General features: G+C 41.5%; 1 long non-coding RNA gene across 2 annotated transcripts in view; it reads left to right on the plus strand.

The window, feature by feature from the left end:
• The window catches only part of LOC113593403 (uncharacterized), a 93,154-nt gene extending 74,887 nt beyond the window's left edge, over positions 1–18,267 (plus strand). For both annotated transcript variants that reach the window (XR_008296414.1, XR_008296413.1), the window contains exons 2-3: positions 8,775–8,898; positions 16,993–18,267. This is a non-coding gene — a long non-coding RNA (uncharacterized LOC113593403). The remainder of the gene's footprint in view (positions 1–8,774; positions 8,899–16,992) is intronic.
• The last annotated feature ends 9,663 nt before the right edge of the window (positions 18,268–27,930 follow it).

Consider the following 27,930-nt stretch of genomic DNA (forward strand, 5'->3'; position numbering starts at 1 on the left):
TGGACAAAACAATGGTGACCAGGGTGGCTAGGGCAGCCACCTAATATCATGACCGCAAGGTGGCCTTGAGAATGAAGGTCGTCCACAGTGTGGCCACATAATTGCAAGGTTAACTGACCTTCACCAAACATCCATGGAGATTCATTCTCCTTTCATTTCCTACTGTTTCTCAAACACTCTATGTCCCTATATTATGGGCGGCTCTGCCTGGAGCACCTTCCTCTCCACTTCCCTGACCGCCAAATAAATAAAAATGCCGCAACATCCACAAAAGTTGGCCCAAGCAGAAGTAAATTTTCCTCACTTCTGAGAACACACTTAAATAAAATAACATCCCCAATGCCTTACATAAAAAAGTGCTAATATCTATTTGTAGTGTTCATCTGTATATTGCTTTCACATATATTAAAGCCCTGGATTTTTACTTTAGTAGATAGGTATTATTATATCAATTTTACAGATGAGGAAACTCAAAAGAGCAATGCATTTTTGTGATTTTCTCCAAAATTGTTCAGCTAGTAAATGGTTTCACCAGCATAAAGCAATAATCCTTAAACATTATCTTTGCTGTATGACAGTGGAAGGAAGAGGTACAAAGTCTTGGATGGGGCATTTATGGAACTACACTACACTAATCTCCTCATTAATGACATGATCTAGGGTCTTGATTCCCCTAGAATAATAGAATTTGACAATATAATTTAGTATAAAGAGTGGGATGTAGAAACTCGCGCAATCTTGGCCTCAAATACGGGTTAGCTATTTACCAATTCAGCAAGTGACACCATCTCTGAGGGTCTTTCCTTCTCTGTACAAAGGGGTTTTAATAACAATGGCATAGACTGCTAGTTTTTCTCCAATATCCATTCTCTCCTTCCTCCTTAGAAATAATCATCACCCAGATTGCAGACTATATTTTCCATATGTTCCAGCAACTCTCACAGCTTTTGACTAAGTATTGTCCAGTGATATACAGTATATGGTAATATGTCACTAGTCTCTACTTGGATTTAAAAAAAAAACAGCTAGGTGTATACTTTTTGCCCTTACTTTTTCCTTTTCTCTCCATTGCTGGGTGGAATGCAGGCATAATGACTGGAGCTAAGGCAGTCATTTTGGACCATGAGGAGACTTTGAAAATGGAGGCCACACCCAGAGGAGCCTGGGTTCCTAAGAAATTTTTGGAGCAAAGTCAACATAGTTTGCCACTTTCTGTCTTAAACTTTATGATGAAAGAGGAATAAACTTTGTCTCAAGGCAGTCTTAGATTTTGGTCTCCCTTACTTTTAGCCAAACCTCACCCTAACTATACAACACTTTTCTTTTAGGATCATTGTAAGAACTAGAATACCTATATCTAAATATGTATCTATATATTTCATGTGTGTGATACATGGTAGACACCAAGTAAGTACTAGTTATTAGTACTGTTATAACACCTACTTTTGCACATATTACATATTCAGTAAATTATTGACACTTGTGTTGAATGCAACTTATGTTCCAGCGTAACATCCAGCCATGGATGACTGAGGCTGGGTCTGTGATAGATCAAATTCTAGGACCTGGTCTGCATGATAGGTGACTTTGACCTCTCTCTGAATGGCTGGATATAGAAACAGAAGGCTGGGATTCAGAATCCCATGTTTCCCATTATTCTCTGGCTTCAAGGTTGTACAGGTAATACTGGCTAAGCTGACTACCCAGATCAATTTAGAAGAGAAAAACTGAAGAATAAGAATAACATCCCCAATGCCTTACATAAAAAAGGCATTGCCTTACATAAAAAAGGTGGGGATGAATGGGTTGAAAGGTAGGGGTGGTATTTTTAGGAGCCCAGTTTTTTGAAGTCTCAACTTGGGTCACTTTCTTCTTCACTATCTCTAGTTGGTGCACAGTCATGCTATGTCAGAAAGAAGATATGCAACATTCATTATTCAAACATTTCACTCTGATTTTTGCTACTAATATTTAATTTTGGGAGGCTGCTGGTTTGATGGAATGTGGACCAAACATTTGTTGAAAGCCCAGCTTATGTCAGGCCCTTTCTGGTATTTCCTTAATATGGTCCTTATAGCATCACTATAAATTAAGTATTGTCGTCCCCATATTAGAGCTGGGAAGAATGGAAACCAGGAGTGGTAAGCAATTTGTCCAAGGTCACAGAGTGAATAAACAGCAGAACTGGGATTCATACCAAATTCTAATTTTAAATTCTGTGCTCTTGAAAAATAAATTCTCTATAAAACCTTGGAAATGAGACAAAACTTTAAGAGCAATTTTCTCTCCCTCCTTGAATAAGCTGAAATTTCTACTCTTGCTATGACTGATCCCCTCCCATCCCTGAAGGCACTGGCTCTAGCCTTTCTTGTAGCCCCAACAAGTTCTAGGTCCTGGGCAAAGCTACCCACCCTGAATTGGATGGCCTGTGACAAGGTTGGAATTCAGGAGCTGCATCCTGTCCATTATCCTCTCCTAGCTCTAGTAAGAGCTGCACAATGACAATGTATCTGTCCTACCACAGGCATGGGAAGGTGCCATCAGATGGTAAACTATTTTACTGACAGCATGTGAGTAAAGCCAGGTTAATTCTCCCAAGGACGTATGATGCAAACCACTTGCCTGACAAGTTTTTTTCAAAAGGAAATCTTGTAACTGATCATTTCTGAAAGGCTGTTTCTGAACCTATGCCTGAAGATAGAGCTTATGAATTCTCATGATAAACTTGTTGTAAAATGTCCACTATAATTTATTTTGGGGAAATGAGGTAGATTGTAAAAGTGGGCATGCTTTCCCCTTCCTTGGCATGTAATTTTACAGCTCCTTCCATTAAAAGGTACACTCTTTCCCCCAGTCTTTGGATCCGGGCTGGCCTGGTGATGTGCTCTGGCCAATGAATGTGGCAGAAGTTGTGAAGTACCAATTCCAAGCTTTTACTCACTCTCTTTTGGGACCTTGCCCAGCCCCTGTGTAAACAAGCTGAGGCTGGCCTGCCAGGGGATGAGAAACCATGTTTAGTGGAGACAAACCATTGCAACTGAGGCCATCCTAGATCAGGACAACTGCCAACCTGCAGGTGAAGTGTAGAATCATGAGCCACGCTTAACTGTTGTTTTAAGCCTGGGCTCAAACATTGATAAAGTGTTTATAGTGAAACACTGTAAAACTAATAAAAAGAGTAATAAAATCAATCACTGAGCTCTGGGTGATTGATTATGAAGCAACGGTTGATACACTCCAATGACAACAGCTTTTTTTTTTTTAATAGATGATGCTGGCTAAGCGTGCTGTGCAATGCCATGCACCAGCATCTTGCACACTTTTTCTTCATCTCCCCATCCACAAAACCTACCATTTTATTGAACATTTACTCAGCCGTGTTTTATATGTCATAAAATCTAATCCTTATCCCTACCACATGAGATATATCTTATCATTTCCATTTGATGGATAAAGAAGCTGATTCTCAGAGGGATTGGGTGAATTAACCAAGCCTAAGATACCATCTGAAAAGTGGCAGAGCTGAGATTTGACCCCAGGTTTGATCTGCATCCTTTACCTGCATTTTCCATTCCCAGGGCTTCTATTTTCCTGGCCAGCTTTCAAGAGAGGTACTTTCATTCCTTATTTTTGGAGAAGGACTTGGTGTTTCAGAGAACTTAAATAGCTTGTCTGATTAATAAATGGGGGAGTTGGTTTTGAGCCTAGGATTCACTGCCTTTAAAACGTGCGTTCAGTGAGGTTCGTTATTAAGAAATATGTCCTAAATGGAGAAGAACATGTTTACATTCATGCTAGGACCATGTTATTTCTTTGTTTTAGAAACTTGTTCTGCTCTGTTTGAATGTGTTTTAAAAGTCATGTTTTGCAAACCCCAAATTGTAACAGAAAGCAGGTTGTAAAGGAACTGGTGAGAGTTATTGTCCAGAAAAACCAGCTGGGAAGCATTTCAGTGTCAATCTTATTATTGCTTTTAAATTAGCAGTGACTTCAAAAGCCTTTGAAGTAGCTGGCAGGGAATGCTTGGATTGGAGAAAACAATCACTAGAGGGTATTCTCAGCAGGCATGTGCTTTATAAATGTTCCTCCTCTTTATGCCTTGGCACCGAGAAAGGTTGGAAAAGAGGTAGAGGGATCTTAGCAGGAAGCTTCTAGCTGACGTGAATTGCCAGGAAGACCCAATTAGCCTGTCCCTCTCAGTAGCAAAAGCCCAAGCAGAAGGAATAAATTATTTGTGGCAGTGGCCAAAGCTGCTGACAACTTCAGAGACCACCCATGAGGTCTTTCCATGTCAAGCTGACTAGAAGGACCCGAGAGGCTCTAGCCCCAGGGACTTGAGGGATTCCAACCTGTGAGCAGAGCTCAGTTAAGTTAAATGGTAGCTCATAATACTTGGAGAATAAGTGTCAAGATATGCTTGTTTGCCACCCTGAATCTCTGTCTGAGGACTTCCACTGGCCATCCTCCAAGGTTGGTCTCAGAGTTTTCTTCTTTCAAGCCTCTGGCATGTCCTGGTACTTCTCTCTATCCAAACAGAACTCACCCATTTCCCCATCCACCCATCCACTCATCCATAGTATTTGATGATTTCCTACTTTGTGCGTGATGTTACCGAATCTTGAGGATACCATTGATTTTAAACTGGTTACTAAGGTCCCTCTCTTCCTCATGATGCTACTTAAGTCTTCGGAAGAGCATAGAGACTGCCCAGTGAGCTGACAAAGTATGTGCCTGGGAACCAACAAAGAAGGAATACCAAGAAATTGTTAGGACATAATTTGATACTTTTACGTATACACAACTGTGTTATCAGCATGGGAAAATATCACAACGGTCTTGAACTTTCCTACATGTATTAATGCATAAGAGTGATTTTATGTTGAGTTAGATATTAGAATAAAATGGACTATGATTTTTTCCAAGCTTGGGGGTCTCAAAGGTCCTTTGTTGTTGCAAAAAGGGAAAAAGGAATAGTTGTGTTAAATGTTCTAGTAAGGAATGCTTGTGAGCTGTGAAAGAAACCAGGAAAGGTGTTTAATCAGCCTTGAAGTTGGTGTGTGAGTGTGTGTGTGTGTGTGTGTGTGTGTGAGAGAGAGAGAGAGAGAGAGAGAGAGAGAGAGAGAGAGAATGAGTGATGGAGGGTAATCAGGGAAACCCATTGGAGAAGAAGTTATGGTTCCCTCCTGTCTGCTATTATAGTCCCTTGGTCATGCTTCTATTTGAGCTCCTGATTTAATCAATCATCTACATGTCCATTTGTAGCAGATGCCATAGGACCCCACCTATATATAACCTGTTGGCACACACTATTCTAGTGCATGCCCATAGCATACTGCAATGGGAACCTGCAACTTTCTGCCCGAGTAGCTTTTCTGCATCTGCAGGCAGAGAAATACAGAAGTTCAAGAGGGTTATAGTCCCTGAGAGTACCTCACCTCAACCAAAGTTGGATGAGATTAAGGTGATAAGTAGCCCAACTTTATCACCCCTTGGTAGGATCACTTGAAGGCAAGTTCTGTAACACGTGCCTGAGTTCTCAGGTGGGGCTGAGCCTAGCATTTACCAGCATAGTAACATGGCCTATGTTACCTTCCTTCTCTGTCCAGTCTCACTCCCTTACTCCTCTACCAGTTGTCCTGGGATCACCTCTTGCATACCCACCCTGGGCCTCAGAGTTCTGGGAGAATCAAAGCTAGGAAAATGACTCTCCTCTCCTCTCAGTGAAGGGCTGGGTCCACACAGATCACATAGGTGGACGTAATAAATCTTGAACAAATGAATTACTGAATAAATAAATGAATGATGAAGTATGAATGTTGATAGCACACTTCCAGCCTGTGTTATTTTGTGAAACTCGGATGAATCTCATTATAATGGTATTTGGGAGGAGAAAAATATAATCTGTTTGGGAGGTAATGGACAGGTGATTTGGCTTCTGAGAAATGGGAGACACCAAGGCTGGGCCTGGAGGGAAAGATAAAGCTGTGTTGATGGCCTCCCTTCTCTCTCCTACACTGGATCACCCTCCCCTACTGTACCTACAGAGACACCAATAACAGCCTGCCTTCCCTTCATAGAAATTTTGATGAAATTCAGATTCAAAGATTTCTTGGAAAATGTATTCTCGAGCTAAAGCCTAAGGAGACCTAACAAATCCAATGTAATCCTCACAAAAGTGGTGGCATCCATTTATTCACTTACTCAGTTCATTCGTCTGTAAATTGATTCATTCAGTAATTTACTTATTCATTAATTTGGTCATTCATTAATTGATTCGCCTCCTCCCATCTTGCTGACTTGAAAACTTTGGTTCGGAGGAACTGGTAATGAAGCACATGGTCCCTAGAGACTGAATGCTTTGATTGGCGTCCTGCTATGTGACCTTGGGCAAGTTATTTAACTTACCCATGCTTTAATTTCTTCGTTTGTAAAATAGGGATGCCTGGTGTCCCTTGTTGAGAAGGGTAAGTGATTATGGTTTATGTGAAGTGCTTAGAACAGTGCTCACACGTAACCAGAGTCATAGTCACGATCATCATCATCCTGCTTTTCGAATTGTCAGGCTGTGCTGAGGATTGCTCTCTCCTTCTATACTTTCACCTTCAGGTTCCCATTTCTGGTTTTCCTCTCCACAACAGACTGATGGCCTGAACCTGGAGGAACATAGTTTCCCGACTTCCAAATCAGTCCTGAAATTTTAACCGGACCCCTTACTTTCCTGACTGTTGCTAAGGATCAAAAATACCACACAGTGGGCAGGGTGTGTCCATTTAACCTTTCCACTCCCTTTGGAAGCTGCTCACCCAGGGCCTTTGAGTTAGTTGTCCCAAGCTTCTGTCTCTCCCTCTGATCTCCAGTAATTCCTGCTTTACTTCAGCTGCTTCCACAACACAGCCCTTTTAGCCGTGTGCAAGGGGATTCACCAAGAAGAACAGTTGACACAAAAGTGTATATAAGGTGGCAGCTTCCAAGGAGGAGTTCCTCTCGGAGCCTCTACTGTTTGGACTGTGTGTCCCCCTTCTTCTCTTAAAACAACACTAACATGGCCTCCACCCTGACACCTAATTAGATTAGTAGCAATTTAACAGCTACTCCCTGTCTTTTCCTGCCTCTGGTTTTCTAATAGCCAAAGGTCAGGGTCAGGGTGGGGAAAGGAGAGGTCAGCTCTATGCAGCCGGCTCTGGACTGGTCAAAAGGAAAGATGAGTACCTGTTTTACCAGGAGTAGGAAACAGAATGTGTGCAGAAAGGTGTCGTCCACCGTAGCAGGAAACACATTCCTACAATTCGTATTTTGTTAACCCTTTATAATACATTCAGCTAGTTGAAAGAGCCCCTGACTGCACATTAATGTCACTATAGTTCATAGAAAAAGTGTAGGATGGATCTATGGGCATGTAGGTTGTGAAAACAGTGACAGCTCAATTTGATTAGGAGGCATTGCGGGGACAATGCTGAAGAGCATGCATTCTGCTGCCTAAATACCTGGGTTGAATCTCTACTCTGTTATTTACTGGCTCGCTGGGGTTAATGTGCCTCAGAATTCACACATGGAAAGTGAAGATCGTATCAAGCCCATGTGCTCTAGCGTTGTTGGGATGGCCAAATGGGTCCACCAATGTGTGGCATTAGAGTGGTAATGACATCTCATAGGTATTAGCACTTGCTGTGTGCCAGGCCCTGTTCTAAGAGCTTCTCTGTTCATAGAAATGGCCATGACCTGGACACTTGCTTCAGTTTGGCACCACGTGACAGTAAACAGCAAAAATACCAGCGGCTTAGATAAGGTAGAAGTTTCTTTGTCTGTGGTCATCAGAGACTTAGGCTCCTTCAGTGTCAAGTGCTTCATTATTCAAATACTAGTTTCTGTACTCCAGGTCACCTCGTGTTCCATGATGCTCTAGCCATCAGATTCCTCTCTCAGGCATCAGGAGGAAAACAGGGTGTTGGAGAAAAGGTGAGTCAGTTCTCCTTAAGGAGTTTTCCCAGAGGCTCTCCACACCATTTCAACTTATATCTCATTGAAAAGAACTTAGTCACCTTGTTTTACCTAGCCGCAAGGAGGGCGGGGAAATGTAATGGATCTCAACTGAGCCTTTCATGGAGACTGAAGTCCCAGATGATACCTTGAATGCAATCCTAAAAGAATCCTTGATCAAAAGAGACCAAGTTTGACTGGGCTTGGGTTCCTAACTCACAAAAAATATGAGATAATAAACATTTGCTGTTTTAAACTGCTAAATTTTGTGGGTAATCGTTATGCAGCAATATGGAATTAGTACACTAATATTCTGGAATTTTCCTTTTTTTCTATTTTAAATGTTACAGCCTCAGTGAGTGTATGGTCTGTGTTCCAACTACCAGTAGGCAATAAGTTGGCCAAATGCTTTGCCACCACATGGCATGGGGTGCCAGATTTCTTGGCTGCAATATCCTTTGATAAATGAGTTCAGTAAAGTTGCAGGATACAAAATAAACATACAGAAATCCATTGCATTTCTATACACCAATAGTGAAGCAGCAGAAAAAGAATTGCAATATGCTTACTGTTTGCTTCTGGTGCGTTGTCTAATGCCATATTTTAGATTCTGTTTCTTATAGTACCTCTCTCGCAAGAACTAAATTCTGCATCGTTTAAGATTAGGTCCTGCTACCTATAACAGAAATTCTAAAATCACAGTGGCATACCCAAGAAAGAAGTCGATTTTAGTTTCATATAAAAGAAGTCTAGCAGTAGCTAGCCTAAGACCTCTTTTGTGGTTCTGTATTTGTCAGTGTCCCAAGCATCTTTCTGCTCCAAGACCTTGGCATCCATCTTCAAGACCACCTCATGATCCAAAATGGCTACTTTAGCTCTGTGCATCATATCCTTATTCCAAGCCACAGAAGGATAAAACAGGTAAGTCATCTTAGTTGAGTCAGCTCCCCTTGAAGAGTCTTTCAAGCAATGTTTTCTATAAGATATTTGTGTAGTAGACAATAGGGTATTTAAAAAGTAGGAGAACTTGTAGGTCATTTACTCTATTGTTTCCCAACCTTTATACATTTTGATTCCTCTTTCATGATTTTTACTATACTTCAATGTCATCCATCCAAGCAATTACTTCATAGTCAATCATGTAGTGAAAAAGTTATTTCCCTACATTTCATACCATCTATATGATTTTTACATAATGTGTTTTTAAATCAACTTACTTTTTAAAACTTAAATATGTATATTTAGAAATAAAAATTTCAGGGGTGCCAGGATGGCTCAGTCGGTTGAGGGTACGACTCTTGACTTCAGCTCAGGTCATGATCCTGGGGTTGTAGGATTGAGTTCTGTGCTGAGTGTGGATCCTGCTTAAGATTCTCTCTCTCTCTCTCTCTCTCTCTCTCTCTCTCTGCCTCTCTCCCCTGCCCTCTTTCTCTCTAAAAAAATAAAATTAAAAAATGAAGATTAGCAAACCACAGATTATGGATCTCTCCTGAATGAAACAGAAGGATTGCAAAAAGAGTAGCTTTCCCTTACACTATTCAATATAATTTAATGTCCTGTGTACCACCTAACTCATCTCAATTTACTAGAAGTCTGTGATATACATTTTGGGACACACTGGTGCATTCTGTTGACCAATGAGAAAGCCAATTTCCCAGAGGCCCAGTGTGATTCTCTGTTTGCCTCTTGGGATTCTTATATGCTTATAAAGACTTTATTGCCTGACACCACATTCAGCTGGTTTAGGGTCTCTATCTGCCTGCTAGACTGTGAGCTCTGAGAAGGCCAAAACAGATGGGTCTGTGATCCCTGGGGCAAAGCCCAGGGTCTGCCCAGAGTCAGTGCATTTAGTGGACTGGAGCAAATGGAATTGTCCAAGAACATGCAGCTCGTGTGCAAGGATGAAACCAGGGTCCATATCTTCTGGGAGCTCACCAAACAGTGCTTTCTAGTCAGGTTTCTAGAGAGAAGGATCAATTTGGTTCCAGGGAAAGAGATCAGAAAGATTTAAAATAGAGTGCTGCTTTTTATTTTTAAAAATCAAGGTTACTCTTGCTTTTTTTTCCATGATATATTCCTGTGTGTATAATAGTAGGTTAAAAACCCATAGTGACTCAAGGTAGAAATCTCAAAGAAAGGTCATTCAATAAAGTGGTTGTTGGTGGTGATGGCAGTAATAGGAAGAATAGCTTCCATTTATTGAGCATTTTCTAGATACCAAACACAATCCTAAGTGCTTGAATTTTCTCACCGGTCAGATAATTATTATTCCCATTTCATCAGAGAAAACTGAAGTATGGAGTGGTCTTTAGTGAGCACATGAGATACAACAGCCAGTAAGTGATGAGAAAGTCTTCATTAGATGTGTGTACTTCTTCAGATCCTCTAGGCCTCACCTGAGTTTTGGTCCAGGGGTTACTACAGTAACCAGCTCAGCACCAGTTCCACCAACTTCTGGCAGGTGGGATCTGCCAGTACCTCACACTGGGCACCCTCTGTAGTGTGCTTGTTGTCTCCTGTCCTGGGACCGCTCTGTGGCTTTGAATCCACGGTACCCCTAGTCACCTGGGCATACATAGCTCAGAACTGGGGAATTAACGCCACATAGGGCAAACGTTTGACTTGTGCGAGATGGAAACAGACGGATTGATGTTCCTCCACCTCTTTTACTCCCTGGGATAGGCTGTGCGGTGCTCATATTTTATATTTTCTTGGAGGACAGTCTCTCAGTGTCAGACAACCAGTTGTACCTGTGGTAGCCAACTTGAGAAAGTATTTTTAATTGGCCCACCCTCCTATTTTCTCCCTTTTCTTTCACTCTGTTCTCTTAGATCATAATAAAGAAATGTCACGTAGACCCTTACTTTTGGCTCTTCTTTCTATGGAACACAGTTTGAATCAACCCAGATCTGTCTGATTCTGAAGCCCATGCCCAGGACACTGAGTTATATTGGTTCTATGTATGAATTTTCAAAATAGGCTAACTTCCTGGTGAGAAGCCCATGCTTTTGGTATCTTGATGATCTGGTCCTTCCTTCTCCCCACTCTCTGTCTCAAATATTGAGTGTATTATGAGTTCTTGAGTGTATCTTGAGTTCTTTGCATTATGTTCTGTTGTTTTCAGCCCTTGGCACTTGTTTTCTCATTGGCACATGCTATCCGTCTCCTTTCTTCTGTATTCCTTTCTGCTTCCTTTTCTGGCTAACACACACTCATTTTTAGAATTCAGTCTCAATGGCTTTTTCTGATTCCCCTGGTCCCCTCAGTCTTCCCTCAGTGTGGATTAACTCTTTGTTTCCTATACTTTACTTTTATACGCCGACCTTCATGTCATTATCTGTTCTTCCAGGAGTCCCCAGCTCTTTGAAGATCAGGGTGGTGTCCCATTGACTTTTCTGTCCGTCATGAGCATAGAACCTTCCACAGGGTCTCAGCTAACTGAAGGTGATGGTGGAATGATCAAGGGCACAGGAGTGTTGTCAGGTGGACCTGGGGTTTCAGTCCTGCTCTGACACTTATAGCCATGGACTTCCCAGCACATTGCCTGACAATTGTGACATTCAGCTTCCTAATCTGTAAAAAGGGGGAAAAAAACATAGCAGCTATGATGTTGGGTTCTTATAAGGATTAAATGACATAAAACATATTGAATTTAGTAAGACAAAAATAAATGTAAGTTATTTTATCAACAATAAGGTAATTTATTATTCCTTCCAAAAAGGTGAGAAAGTAGAGAAGTTAGATTAATTGTCACCCACATCTAAACACAGCTTTAGTGAGTGCCCTCAAGTCTTTAGGAGACTCTGAGTCTTGGCTCAGGCCACAAAAGCTTACAAGCTAAGTTTGGTCTAGTTTTACTAGGTACCCACCTTGTGCTAGGCACTGTCTGCAGGGCTGGGGCATTAGAAATGGTAATACTTGGGGACTATCCTCAGCAAGTTCAAAGTCTAGCAAGGTTATGACCTCAAAGTCTGTGATCTTCTATTATGACCACATTATCTCCCATCTTGAGGATAAATGCATTCATTCCTTCAACAAAGTATTGTGCATGTACTATGTACCCAGCCCTGGCTAGGTGGCAGGGACAGAGCAGTGAATTTATACTTTTATTTTTTGAAGTTTATCTACACTGGGAAAGATAGACAAACAGCACACAAAGAAAACAAAATAACCAGGAGAAAAAAAGCAGATGTTAAACCAGTGGACAAGAGAATTCCAGAAAGAGACATCAGATTGTGCCAAAGGATGGAAATGTGGAGAGCATGGCATGATCTGAGACCAGGAGTCTGCTGGTGATATCACGGGGTAGGGAGATGGGTGAGGCTGGAGAGACAAGCTGGGACAGAGTGCCAAGGGCTGTCCTGCTAGTCAGGATTCTTTTTCATCACAGAAACCCAACCAGAGGAGTGAAATGGGGGTGGGTTTATGTGGCATAGCTTGTGTGTGGGCAAGAAAGGGCTTGGCCCCAGAGAAACTGGACCCGAGGTTAAAGGCATCTTATTGCCAAGATGGAATTTCCTCGTGTGATAAGGAACATGGTCATATATAAGTTTAGGTTTATTTCTTTGCAACCTAATGACTTTAAGTAAAAGGAACTCCTCTGTTAAAAAAGAGTAAGTCCCAGGGAACACCAGTTGGCTTTGTTTGAGTCATGTGACCTTCCTGGATCACCAACCACAGTGACCAGGACATGAGAACATCTGGTTGGCTCTACTTGCCAGCCTTATGTTTGGTAGGTTCAGGGTCTGTTTACAAAAGGATAAGAAGGTATCCTACCCATACCCAAACCAAATAATAGCCCCAAAGCCTTGAATCCGACACCAGGGAGTTTGGGTTGCATCTGAGGGTGGCAGAAATCGTTTTCAGGTTTTAAGTTAGAAGATGAAATGGTCAGATGTATGTTTAGAAAGAGCAGCCCAGGCATAGGGTAGAAAGATGGTTGAGTAAGTGGAGCAGATGGAAGCCCGGAAGACCTATTGTGATACTGATGTCATAATGCCACAGTCCAAGTAAGACCCTAGAACAGGGGCTGTGCACAAGGTTGTTGGGAGTGTGGGTGGATGAAGGAGAGAACACAGGGGATGGATATTCTGGTCCAGGTTCCAGCTGGAGACAGATGAGAAAGCACTGGCCACTGCTGTGTGAATTGTTGTCAAGGCAAATTGCTGATAAGGTCTTTCTAGAAGAAGTTATTGTGGCTTAGCAGCTGGCCAGTATCCTAGACTTACTTATTCTTTTACCAAAGCTAAATTGGAGCAAGGTGCAGAAAACCTGCTTTTCTGACTGGGATGATAGGATTTCAATTTAACAAATACTGAGCACCCACCATGTGCCATGACTAAGGCTTATTTATTTTTCGAGGTGAATAAGACAAGTCTCTACCAGAAAAGTACAACATGGTAATCCTATAATCTTTACCACAGGGCTATGGGGTAGCATGGAAAATATCCTGACCTCCATTACACACTTCCTTGGAGAAGTGAACTGACTTTCTCAGTTCTCATAGGAAACTTCTCCTCACTTTGGTCCACTTTAATGTGAAACCCATGGGTTCTGGCTCTTTTCTATACCACAGGAACTAAGGGACTCCCTCAGGCAGCTGTGGGCTGATAAAGGTTAAACAACAGACTCTCTAAGCAGTGTTTGCTGGTCATCAGTGTGAATACTCCCACCATAGCTGGTTTCATCAGTCTTGTCTGAATGTCGAATTGGAAAGAGATGCACACAAGGAGTCTCTTGAATCTGAGGATTCAGTGATCTCATCAGCCAGACTGCAGCCTGCACCCTGGAGGGGAAGGTAGAAACTCCATCTTCTTGGAGTTTGGTTTGCATGGTCTGTCTGGGTTGAATTGTGTCCCCCACAAAAGACACGTTAATTTCCTAACCTCTAGGATCTCAGAATGTTATCTTATTTGGAAATGGGGTCATTGTAGAGGTGAATAGTTAAGATGAGATCATACTAGAGTAGGGTGGGCCTCGAATCCAATATGAGTGGTGTCCTTACAAAGAAGACAGTCATGTAAAGACACAGGGACACAGGGAGAAGATTATGTGAAGATAGACGCAGACATTGGAGTGATGCATTTATTGGCTGAGGAACTCCTGAGGTTACTAGAAACTGGAAGAATCAAGGATGGATTGTCTTCTAGGGGTTTCAGAGGGAACATGACCCTGCCGACACCTTGATTTTAGGCTTCCAACCTCCAGAACTGTGAGACAATACATTTCTGTTGTTTTAACTCTCCCAGTCTGTGGCACTTTGTTATGGTTGCCCTAGGAAACTAATGACTCCTGTGTTTTCTTGTACCCTGCACCACCTGGTTCGAAGTATGACTGCCCTTGGGCAAAATCTCATTGTGTTTGTGTTTTATAGTTCCAGTCCTCTTTCATTCCACTCTTCCATTTGGGTCAGATTACAGGAATCTAGTGCAATGAACTAAAATGTGGGAGAGCCCATTGGCTTATAAAGGTAAGAAAGTCATGATATCAACCATAGTTAGTTGAATATGTACTAGGTATCAGGTGCTATACCACGTGTCTTTCGTGTATTGCCACATTTAATTTATTCTTCACAATAACCCTACAACTAGGCATAATTGTACTTATTTTACAAATGGGGAAATAAACACTCAGTGATATTAGATCACTTGCCTAAGGTCACAGAGCTAGTTAAGGACTGCAGGATTGTCAACTCAGGTGTGGTTAGACTCAGACTCTGCAAAACATCTTAGCACTCCACCCTGTGGCCAATTTATGGAAGTCTCAATGGGATACAACTGCACAAACGCCTCAGGGATTACCCCATCTGGACCCAGAGATAAGATGGGATCTGAGGGTAAGGGAGGAAGATGAAGGATGGTTAGAGAAATCAGGTCAATGAAGTAAGTTATCTTGGGTCCCCTTGGTGAGCTTATCCACGCCTCGTGGTTGCCATTTCCATGTGGCAGTAGTAATGACAGTCCCACAATGATATTGTAATTATCTTAATCCCTTATGTATACATAACACTGAATAGCTGTGATGGACTTTTTCTCCAGTGGCTTTCTCAAGTTCTTGGGCTCTGGAGCCAGACGGAGCTGGGTTTACATTCTAGGGCTGAAGTTTACCAGTGGTCTCATCTTGAACAAGTTGCTTAATCATTTATGAGTGTCAATTTACTTCCCTGACTTCCAGCCTCTTAGGGGTGTTGGAGGGATTATATACGGTGGTGTGGAGGGGAACAGTATATAGTAGACATGAGGGGAGCGAGTTTACTCCTCCCGTACTTCTGGTCTCCTGATCCATTGTTACCGCCCTCATGAAGTGCGTTGGTTGCTGATTCATGTTTCCTGATTGAGGGAAGCAAGTCTACCAAAAGTTCCAAGCATGTGCCTTAGCTCTCTGTCTGTTTACCCTGGCACAATGCTGTGCTACTCTGTATTTGCCATGTCTACGTCCCTCTTATGGGTCCAAGTGTGTTCCCCCCAAAATATGTTGAATTCTTGACCCCTAGCACTGATGAATGTTACCTTATTTGAAAATAGGGTCTTTGCACATGTCATCAAATTTAGATGAACTCGTTGGGATGGGCCTTAATCCAGTTGTGACTCATATTCATATATATATATATATATAAAGAGGAACACCACGTGAAGAGAGAGCCATACAGGAGAGAGGGAATGCCGTGTGACCATGGAGACAGAGACCGAGATGCTGACATTTCAAGCCAAGTGCTATTGAAAAAAAAAGGAGGTTTTCTATTACCGTCTCTATTCTGAGGTGAATAAGAGACAGGGTTTTGAAGCAGGAAGAGCTAAGACAGAGGAAGGAACCAGTATGCACCGAGGACCACTGCAAACACCTCACTTAGTTCTGACACCATGTATGGTGAGTATTCCTTTTCTCACTTTCCAGACGAAGAAACTTTAGTCAAAGATAACAGATACCCAGCTCAAGGTCCCACAGTGAACAAGGGGCTGAGAGAATTCCAAACAGAGGCCTAATTCCACAGTCTGTGATCTTTCTACATTATGAAGAAGTGATCAAGGCAATAGGTAAAATCTCAGTCGGTGCCCATTGTACTTGCTCTGAGACGAGGAGGAAGGGGAGCCTCGATGAAGCCATGTAGTTAAGTTATAGAGAAGTAATAGAGCCTCATGGTCAGGGTGACCATCCTGCTGGAGTTCCAGTGTCACCTACATTCACGCACTGACTAGCGGTGTGGCCTTTGCCACGTGGCTCTGTCTCTCTTGGCCTCAGCCTCCTGCCTGACATTTGGCGTTAATGGGGACAGGGATTATGGAGCTATTGTGAAATTAAATGAGCATCACACAAAAGCACTTAGAACAGAGCCTGTCACACAGGCAGCACAACATAAGTGCTTGTCGCTGTTGTTATTTTTTATTATTCAATATACGACCTGTGGCAAGGTCTCTGCTTCCACCGGAAAAGGCATAATGAACCTCCAGGGTGCCTGTGTCCTGTGTGTGGTTCCCAGGACATGCTGCTTGCTGGTGTGCTCCCTGACACCGTGATTTCCAAAATCTCAGCCGAGCGGGGATGTTATGTTTCTAATTGGACAACTGTCTGCTGGGTGCGCTAATAGCATCTTTCACAAGGCTTGTTGGTGATGCAGGGCGACTGCTGTAATGTTTCGTAGCCATTCGTAAGAGCACGATTGAGGAGGAGAAGGCTAACATGTAATTTGCAGTCATGACTTCTGGCACCAGCTCAGACAATGTCTCTGTGGTTCTGGTGCTTGAATGTCTGTCTGCTGGTTCTCTGAAGGCTGTTGGACCCCAGCCCCTTGTCCAGCTGCTCTGTCTTCCCATCAGGACTGCCAGCCTCTGGGGAGCTCCCTAACTTCTGAAACAAATGGTCTGCGGTGTCCCGTGTAAATGGTGTGAACTGTGAACTGATAGTTGAACCTGGGAGGCTGAGCTGATGTGGAGGAAGAACAAACCGAGTGTGATATTCTTTTTGGACATTTCGGATGCTTAATTTTTTTTTTCTGAATTCTGGTGAGTATTTTTCTAGGACTGCAGTGACCTGCTCGCACCTGATGGCCAACCATATTTTCTTCATCTCCTGCAGTGTGCTTATCAGAAAAATGGACCAGACCCAATAGACAGAGCCAATGTGACTTTGGGGATTTTGCTCATTGAGTATTGTGCACAAGGGCTGGCTTACAGTACACGGATTAGAGTTCTCTAGGCCATCTTGATGTTTCCGTCTGTCAGAGCATCCAGTCCTTGGACTTAATAATTCCAAATAAAAGGCCTTTCATTTAAATGAAAAAACAAAAAAAAACAAAAAACCAACCAAATCACAAATTGAACGCCACTTTCTGGATTGTTCAAGAAACATTAGGATGTGTAGTATGTTTCAGAGCTGGATTACGATGTGAGGGTATAAAAAATATGGAACAAGAGAAAAAATAAAAAAAGAAGATGCTCTAGAGAAAGCAAAATAGTCTACAAGTATGGAATGATCCCAAAGCAAAGTAATCGGGTAAAAGTCTGTAGATTTCAAGACATGGATTTCACACAATTGATAGAAAGTAGACAAAATGAAATAGAAAGTATTATGCATGATTCCTATGCAAATAAATTAGAATGCAGACACACTCACAACCCTATCTTCCCATCTGATACATTCACACAGATGAAAGTGCTCTATAAACACTGTTCTGTGCCTCCCATTTCTTTTATCTTCATATATATTGTGGAAGTTTTCATACTGGTAAATACTATTCCTTTTATGTCATTCTAGCACATTATTTTTCATGGCTCAAGGCATTTCATTGTATAAATGCATCTTAATCTATATCCATAATCACCTATTAATGAACAGGTAGATTGTTTCCAGCATTTAATTTTTTTTTTATTTCTTTTCCAAGCAATACTGCGATGAATATCCCTAGCCATAAATCACTGAGTGCATATGTGGGTATGTCTATAGGAAAAAAAAAATCATTGGAGGGGACTTTCTGAGCTAAAGTATATTGTAATAGATATTGACCTTTTGCCAAATTGACCTTCAAAGAGGTTATGCCAATACATACTCCCATTACCACCATGTGAATATCTGTTTCTGCAAAATCTTGCCCACGCCATGTTTTGTAATCCTTTTAATTGTTGCCAATCTGTTAAGTAAAAATAAACACAATATCCTGTTGTTTTAATTTGCATTTACTAAATCACTATGTGAGGTTAAGCTTCTGTTCATATCATTCTGAGGGATTTGTTTTTCTTTTTCTGAACTAAGCACATAATAGGTGTATAATAAATATTTGTTGAACAATTAAATAAACTGTTGTGCAATTGTTTCTTTTATTATTAGTCTGAATGGACTCTTTAGAGAGTAAAAAAAAATAATAACACCCTTTGATATAGTTGCTGCATGTATTTATTTTCCTGTTTGTTATTTGTGTCTTAATTTTGTGGATTTTTAGTGGGAGGTATTTAAAAATTTGGTTTTTATTTTTTTATTATGGTCACATTTATTTTTTTTAATGTTTATTTATTTTTGAAAGAGAGAGAGAACACAAACTGGGGAGGTGCAGAAAGAGAGGGAGACAGAGACTCTGAAGTGGGCTCCAGGCTCTGAGCTGTCAGCAGAGCCTGACATGGGACTTGAACTCACGAACCGTGAGATCATGACCTGAGCCAACATCAGATGCTTAACCAACTGAGCCACCCAGGTGACCCACATTTATTACTATTTTAAAAATACTTTATAGTTTTAAATCTGGCTAAGGATTTTCTTATTTCTCTGAACAAACACAATGCCGTAATTACACCTCCTTTCTGTTGCTGATATTTCTTGTGTGATCTTGAAATTGTACTGTGATCCCCAGACTGTACTGTTCCTTTGCCTACCAAACTCCCTTCCCTCCTTTGCCCATATAATGGTTACTACTTGGAGAATCAGGGGAATTTCTACTTGCTTGGGGAAGCTTGCATTTGATGAGTGCTCCTAGGCTTGGCCCCTCTCATTTTGTGTTAAGGGCAGAGATGATCCCAGGTTCGAGGTATTATGGAAGCCCAGAATAAAGCCAAGGGCACATTCTGCAAAATATCCTGGGTTTAGAAAGTTGCTGTCAGAGAAGGTCTTCAAAGCCAGACTAAGAAAGCTGATCTTTCTCCTGTAGGAACTACAGCAGGGCTCCCTGGGCTTCCTGCTTTCTGCAGGTGATAGGTTTAGATGGTAGAACAGGGACAGTAAAGGGCCTTGATCTTGTTCAGTAGGCTCTTTTTTAGGAATTCCTTCTAGATATATTTCTCTTTGGGTCGTTCTTCATCTGAGACTTATTGTCGGTGGTTTGGGTGCATATGAGACTCAGCGCCTATTTTGTTTATGAGGCAATGTGGTCTGAGAAGCAGGCTGCAGTAGACTTACCTTGGGACCAGACTCAGTGAGTCCTCTGCACTGCACGGGAGCTGCTTCCTCTCCCTGCTCAGTGTTCTTCAATCTCTTCCTTCTTCTGAAAACAGCACTTCATCTTAAGAGTGCTTTTCCCCACCTCATACCCCCCAGCCCCAAGTTATTCATTACCCAGGGAGGCAGATGACTCCATCTAGGTTAGGAATAGGAATCTTGACCATACACCCCCAGGCACCCAGGACTCTTGGATCATCCACTATGAGGATGCTCTAATCAGAACTCTCTTGTTGGTTCGGGCCCTAATATGTTCCCTGTTCCAGTCTTCCTAAGGCCTGAGATTATTCGGGCTTCCCACAGTGTCCATCCAAGAAGTATCTCTCTCCCTTTAAAGGAGTCAGATTCTGTTGCTCGTACTCCAAGAACCTTAGTGGAAAGAAGATCTCACCAGTGTCAGTGGGTCCCATGAAAGCGTGGGGCCAAAGCCCTGGCTTTGCTCAGTGCGCAATCCTTTGGGGATCTCTTTATTTCAACTGGAAGCCATGGCTCTTCTTTTTTGGATTTTCAATTGTCAGGTTGGGAAGACTGGGTCTCCTTACCATATAGGAAAATTGAGTCCCCTGGAGGGTCAGGGACTTGATAGAACTGAGGAATCAAGGAAATTGAAAATTTTTGTTAAGATAAACCCTGGGGATTTTATCCAGCCTGATGGTGAGTTGGTGTTCAAGACCCTTGGTAGTTCCTTGGAGTCAGAGCCAGGAAGCTCTGTCATCTGTTTGTGATTACAAGGCTCAGCATGCCCCACCAAAGGCCCTCTGGCGCCTTTCCTCTCTGCAAACGCATTCAGCACATTTTTAGAAACCGCACTGAGAAGCCCTTCCTGAGAAAGTGACTAAACACTGCTTAATATTCTGAAAACATAAACAGCCGCTGAGAAGCCAGTCATAAGCTGTTTAGGGAAAGCTGACTTGGCTCTGGGGGGAAGCCAGCTGTTGGTGGCATTCGATTGGCGGAGGTTGTAAAATTCCTTGCAATGTCAGTATTGTCAATGAATATATATTAAGTTCATTCTCCACCTTGCACGCTGGAGCATTCGGGTTGGATTTGTGTCATTCTGGACATTTTAGAGAGGTGAACTACTCCAAGATGGATGCTCCCTTTCCACGCTTCTCTCCCAATACCTACATTATGGGCTGAATTATGACTCCTCAAAAGATATTTGAGGTCCTAAACCCCCAGTGCTTCAGAATGTGCCTTATTTGGAAACCAGGTCTTTGCAGATGTAATTAGTTCAGTTAAGGCCATGCTGGAGTAGGAGGGGCCCTTAATCCAGTATGACTGCTGTGCTTATATTAAAAGGACAGAGAGGCCCATGGCGAGAATACCATGCTATTGTGATGACAAAAGCAGATTGGTGTGATCCAGTGGCAAGCACGGAAGGGCCAGGGATTGACAGCCACTCCTGGAATCTAGGAAGAGGCAATACAAGATTCTCCCCTGTACAGGTTTCAGAGAAACCATGGCCCTGCTGACACCATGATTTTGGACTTCTAGCTTCCAGAACTGGGACACAATGTTCGCTCTTTGAAGCTGCCCTGTCTGTGTGGTGCTTTGTTCCAGTGGCCTTGGGAAACTGACACATCGTAGTTGTACTTCCTCCCTACCTGTGCAGACTGTACCTCCCACCCCCTTTCTTTCATTTGCTTGCTCATTAAGCAACCATGTTCTAAATTTTTTTTCCATTTATTTATTTTTGAGAGACAGAGTGAGACAGAGCACAAGCAGGGGAGGAGCAGAGAGACAAGGAGACACAGAATCTGAAGCAGGCTCCAGGCTCCCAGCAAGCATTTAGCACAGAGCGCAAGGTGGGGCTTGAATCCACCAGCAGCGAGATCATGACCTGAGCTGAAGTCAGTCACTCAACCGACCGAGCCACTCAGGAGCTGCTTACCAACCATGTTCTAGATCTAGTATTAGGTGTTGGAAATACAGTGGTCACAGGACACAGTTCCTACTCTCTAGAGCTTAGAACTGGGAGTAGGGTACACTCGGACCTGCCAGCAGATAAATCCTACTCTGCCTTAGGTGCTTAGCATTTACTCTCCTTTACTGAACTATAACATTACTGTGACTGTGTGTGCATGTGTGTGCATGCACGCTCTTTAATCACATTGTTGGAAACTTCTCAAAAACCATATTTTCCTCAACTTTTTCGGTGTACAGAAGTGTTGAAAAAACAGTGATCACCCATAAACCCACTGCCTAGATTCAATGATTGTTAACATTTTGCCAGAGTTGCTTCTAAGGACTATGTTTTTGTTTCTTCATATATAGAGGTTACATAATGTGTTCCATAAAAGCAGGAGCTCTGGAACTAGTCTCCTTGAATTCAAATCCTGGCTTTACCATCTAGCTTTGTGTCCTTAGACATGTTCCAACCTTTTCTGTGCCTCAGTTCCCTCATCTGTAAAATAGGGATAGTAACAGGACCCAGCTCATGCAGATGTTACGAGGAATAAATACATTCACATGGGAAAAATACTTGAAACAATGCCCTTCAAGATGTAAATATTCGATCAGCATTAGTTCCTTTAATAGTTATTCCCCACAGTTCTTGGAAAACAGTGGGTAGCTTATTCTTAGAAGTGAGGCTAGGTGGTTCTCATGCAAGTGAGTTATAGGGGATCTTGCCCTCCTTTGATACATTGTCCAGCTTGTTCTCTGTCAGGGCATGTGCACTTGTCTCTGTTAGGAATGCGCTTCTCTTCCTGGAATTTAGGCAACTTTGTGCAGGGATCTTGCTTGCTCTGTTTACACTTAACTGCCAGTGCTCTAAGCTAATCCAGTCTTATGAGTTTATATATTTAAAAAAATGTTGAAAACAAAAGCAGATGCCAATCCACAACATTTCCCCCTGCGATAAAAATTTCTCTTTGCTTGGACAGGACACCAGAGGGAAAAGGATGGGCCCTTTCAAAGTCTATGTAATTCTGTTTTGCTCTGGAAGGTATGATTTCCTTGGATTTTGTTTTGGGGGTAGGAGTATAAGTTGCGTGTCTTCATTCTGGTGTTATGAAAAGACTTGCCTGTCAAAAGGCAACATAAAAGAAGTTGAAGTGCCAATAATTAGTATCAAGTGTGTCCTTCTCCCTTTTTCCTTTTAACCAAGATGGCTGTTGTAAATCCCAGCTATACATTGGGCTGTGGTGAGAATATATGAGATACGGATTCAGATTAAATGTATTTCTGTTCTAGAATGGCCATTTGAAAGCTGTATGGCCTTGGGCAACTTGCTTAAAATTTCTGAGTTTCAGTTTTCAAAGCTACAAAATGGGAGGAAATATAATAATCATTTGTTCATCCATTGATTCATCTATTTCCTAAGTACTGAACATGTAATATTATGCAGTTATCTCTGTGGATATAGCAGTGGTATATCCGTCTTTTTTAAATGTTTGTTTATTTATTTATTTTATGAGAGAGAGAGAGGAGAGGCAGAGAGAGAGAGAGAGAGAGAGAGAGAGAGAGAGAATCCCAAGCAGGCTCCATGCTCAGCACAGAGCCCAACACAGGGCTCAATCTCATGACCATGAGATCATAACCTGAGCCAAAATCAAGAGTCAGACCCTTAACTGACTGAGCCACCCAGGTACCCCTGTGCTATATCCTTCTAAGCACTGTGGGTATAGCAGTGGGTAAGACAGGATTGTCCCTGTCTTCTCAAACCTTACATTTTAGTGGCAGGGACAAACAACAGATAAGTAAACACATAAATACAACTCAGAATGTGATATGTACTGTGAAGAAAATAAGACAGGGTAAGAAGGATGGAATATCACTGGGGGACAAAGACCTAAATGATGAGGTCAACCATGCAGAAATAGAGGGGAAGAGTGTTTCACACAGTGAAATAAGACAATGTAAAGTTCCTGATGCTGGAACTAATTTGGTGTGTTAAAAGAACAGCAAGAATCCCAGTGTGGGTAGAACGTAGTAATAAAGGGGGCACAGGATGGGTGCTAAGATGAAAGGGAGGCAGTGGCTAGATCACACAACCCATGGCAAGGGTTTGGAATTTATTCTGAGTGCATTAGGAAAACATGGAATGAATTAATGCATTAATTACTTAATTATTTTTCTGGCTCCTGTGTGTGGGCAAGTGTGGAAGCATGACTACTAGTTAGGAAGCAACTCCAATATCCAGCATCTAATATCCAGCGGAGTAATGGGCATGACTTATACTTGGGTCTAGAAGTAGAGATTATATGTGTTTATATTTGAAATATGGTTGAAAAGTGAGAAGACTAAGACTGAGTAGGAAAACAAAGGAATAGGGTTTAAAAACTCAAGTTCTGGACTTGGCGACTCTTCTGCGCTGGATTTTATTTCCACAAAATGTTGAGGTCCTAACCCCAGCACCTCAGAAAGTAACTGTATTTTGAGATAAGATCTTTACAGATGTGATTAAGTTAAAATGAGATCTTCAGGGTGGACTTTAATCCAACATCACTGGCACCCTCATAGGAAGGGGAGATTTGGGCACCCATAAATATATCAAACATGTGCATAAACAGGGAGACAAACATGTGAAGATACAAATGAGAATGCGGTTATCTGTGAGGCAAGAAGAGAAACCTTAAAAGGAACCAAATCTGCTGACACCTTGAACCCAAACATCTGGCCTCCAGAACTATGAGAAATACATTTCTGTTGTAAGCCATCCAGTCTGTGATGCTTTGTTATGGTAGGTCTAGCAATCTATTAAAACAATTGGGTGGGTAGTGGTGTCACTTACTAAAGGAAGACCGGGACTAAGGCAGATGTGTGTGTTGGGTTGTAGGGATGGTGGTAGTGATGGGAAATCGGGAGTTCTGTTATGACTTTGTTTGGGCTGAGATGACTATTAGACATACAGGAGACCCCTAATAAGCAACTAAGCGACTAAATAATTGTGGTGTTTGGGAACACTTGGGGTAGTGTATAGGTGGTATCTGGGGCAGGATGGGATCACCAAGGGGGCCAGTGGAGAGAGAGAAGGCCTGAGGTACTTCAAGGTAGATACTGAGAAAGAGACTGAGAAGGTGTCATCATCTCAAGGTAGGAGGAAAAAGTAGGAAAGGGTGGTGCTCTGAAGACCAAAGGAAGGAAGTGTTTTAAAGAGGGAGGGAAAACCAACTGTGTCAAATGCTGTGGATATTGAGGAACATCAGGCAGAAAACTGGCCATTGAATTAGGCAAGATGGATATTGTTAATAATGATTTTCAAGAGTGGTTTCTATGGTTTGGTGGGGAAGTTTCTAACAAAATGTGTTAAAGGGAGAACGATAGTAAGAAACTGGAATCACTCAAATCAAACTCTCAAGGAGCTGTATTTTAAAGAGAAGCAAAGAAATAGGGAAGTGGGTAGATGGAAATGTAGGGTAAGTGGGACTCCCCTCAAAATCAAAAGAACAGGCCAACACCACAATATATCATAGTGAAACTTGCAAAATACAAAGGGAAAGAGAATTTGAAAGCAACTAGGGACAAAAGGTCCTTAACTTACAAGGGTAGACACATCAGGTTATCAGCACACCCTACCACTGAAGCTTGGCATGCCAGAAGGGAATTTCAGGAAATAGTCAATGTGCTGAATGGGAAAAAATATGCAGCCAAGAATTTATCCATCAAGGCTACCATTCAGAATAGAAGGGGAGATAAAAGTTTCCCAGACAAGCAAAAACTAAAGGAGTCTGTGACCACTAAACCAGCCCTGCAAGAAACTTTGAGGGGGACTCTTTGAGCGGAGGGGGAAAAAAAACAAAGCAGCAAAGACTACGAAGGACATCACCAGAAACACCAACTCTACAGGTAACATCATGGCTGTAAATTCATATCTTTCAATAATCACTCTGAATGTAAATGGACTAAATGCTTCAATCAGAAGACATAGGGTATCAGAATGTATAAAAACACAAGATCCATCTATATGCTGCCAACAAAAGACTCATTTTAGACCTGAAAACACAAGCATATTGAAAGTGTGGGGATAGGAAACAATCTATCATGCTAATGGAGGCCAAAAGAAAGCCAGAGTAGAAATATTTATATCAGACAAACTAGATATCAAAACAAAGACTGTAATAAGAGATGAAAAAGGGCATTATATCACAATTAAGGGGTCTATCCATCAAGAAGATCCAACAACTGTAAATATTTATGCCCCCAACTTGAAGCACCCAAATATATAAATCAATTAATAACACATATAAAGAAACCCATTGGTAATAATACAATAATAGTAAGGGACTTTAACATCCCACTTATAGCAATGGAAAGGTCATCTAAGCAGAATATCAATAAGGAAACAATGGTTTTTAATGACACACTGGACCAGATGGAGTTAACAGATATATTCAGAACATTTCATCCTAAAGCAGGATAATACACATTCTACTTGAGTGCACATGGAACATTCTCCAGAAAAATCACATATTGGGTCACAAATAAGCCCTCAACATATTTTCAGATCACACTATGAAACCTGAAGTCAACCACAAGAAAAAATTTGGAAAGTCCTTAAATAAATGGAAGGTAAAGAACATCCTATTGAAGAATGAATGTGTTAACCATGAAATTAAAGGGGAAATTAAAAAAAAATACATGGAAGCAAATGAAAAAGAAAACACGACAGTCCAAACCCTTTGGGATACAGCAAAGGCAGTCCTAAGAGGAAAGTATGCTGTGATTCAGGCCTATTTCAAGAAGTAAGAAAGGTCCCAAATACACAATCTTGCACCTAAAGGAGTTAGAAAAGGAAGAGAAAATAAAGCCTAATGTTAACAAAAGAAGGTAAATAATAAAGATTAGAGCAGAAATAAATAATATAGAAACAAACAAAGAAACAAACAAACAAACAAAAATCTCAGTGGAACAGATCAATGAAACCAAGAGCTGGTTCTTTGAAAGAATGAACAAAATTGATTACCCCCTAGCTGGACTTATGATAAAGAAAAGAGAAAGGACCCAAATAGATAAAATTATGAATGAAAGAGGAGAGATTCCAGCCCACACCACAGAAATGAAAACGATTATAAAAGAATACTATGGAAAATTATATGCCAACCTACTGGGCACTCTGGAAGAAATGGACAAATTCCTAGAAACTCACAAACTACCAAAACTGAAACAAGCAGAAATAGAAAACAGACCCATAACCAGCAACAAAATTGAATCAGTAATAAAAAATCTCCCAGCAAACAAGAGTCCTGGGCCAGATGGCTTCCCAGGGGAATTCTACCGGACATTTAAAGAAGAGTTAACACCTATTCTTCTCAAACTGTTTCAAAAAAATAGAAATGGAAGGAAAGCTTCCAAACTGATTCTATGGAGCCAGCATTACCTTGATTCCAAAACCAGACAAGAATCCCACCCAATAAAAAGGGGATTACAGGCCAGTATCTTTGAAGAAACTGGATGCAAAAATTCTCAACAAGATACTAGCAAATTGAAGTCAACAGTACATTAAAATAATTATTCACCATGATCAAGTGGGCTGCAGGACTGGTTCAATATTTGCAAATCAATCAATGTGATACTCTACATTAATAAAAGAAAGGATAAAAACTATGTTGTCTTGTCAATAGATGCAAAAAAAGCATTTGAAAAAATACAACATCCATTCTTGATAAAAACCCTCAACAGAGTAGGGATAGGTGGAATGTACCTCAACATCATAAAGGCCATGGATGAAAGACCCACAGTTAATATCATCCTCAACAGGGAAAAAGTGAGTGCCTTTTCCCTATGGTCAGGAACAAGACAAGGATGCACACTCTCACCATTACAGGATAAGTAGGGATTTTTTAAAGTTTATTTATTTATTTTAAGAGAGAGAGAGAGAGAGAGAGAGAGAGAGAGAGAGAACATGAGCAAGAGAGGGCAGAGAGAGAGGGGAGAGAGAGAGAATCCCAAGCAGGCTCTGCACTGCCAGCACAGAGCCTGACACAAGGCTTGAACTCATGAACCACAAGATTATGACCTGAGCTGAAACCAAGAGTTTGGATGCTTAACTGACTGAGCCACCCAGGTGTCCCATAGTGGGCACTTTTTTAGGATGAGTTTTATTATGGTATGGTCCCATGCTATTGGGAATAGTCTGGTAGATGAGGGAATAACAATTCAGATGGGAAAAACACAATTATGAGAATAAAATTCCTTACCAGATAAGAAGAGAAAGATTACAGCTTAGAGAACTGGTTTCCAGAAGGAACAGGGATGTTCATCTTCTTTAACTGGAGACAAGTAAAAATAGGTACAGATATAAGCAGGGTGATAGATTTAAGGTTACAGAGATGAGGAAGTTCACATCTGTTTCTGTTTTGTAAGAAACCTGACCATCAACTGAGAAGAGGGGAAAGGAATAATTAACACTTGAAACTATCTGAGAAGTTATAAAATGGTCATCCCAAAGAGTGAGCAAGCCAAGTCATCAAGGACATAAATTAGGGTTTCAAGCAAGGCTGAGTGAATATTGAATATTTGTGATCGTCAGTTGTGACTTTTTCACCAGCGATATTCAGGGGTAGTAACAGGGTAGTGGGGAATTGGGAT

Source organism: Acinonyx jubatus, chromosome B1 (assembly GCF_027475565.1).
Source record: "Acinonyx jubatus isolate Ajub_Pintada_27869175 chromosome B1, VMU_Ajub_asm_v1.0, whole genome shotgun sequence".
Taxonomy (NCBI): domain Eukaryota; kingdom Metazoa; phylum Chordata; class Mammalia; order Carnivora; family Felidae; genus Acinonyx; species Acinonyx jubatus.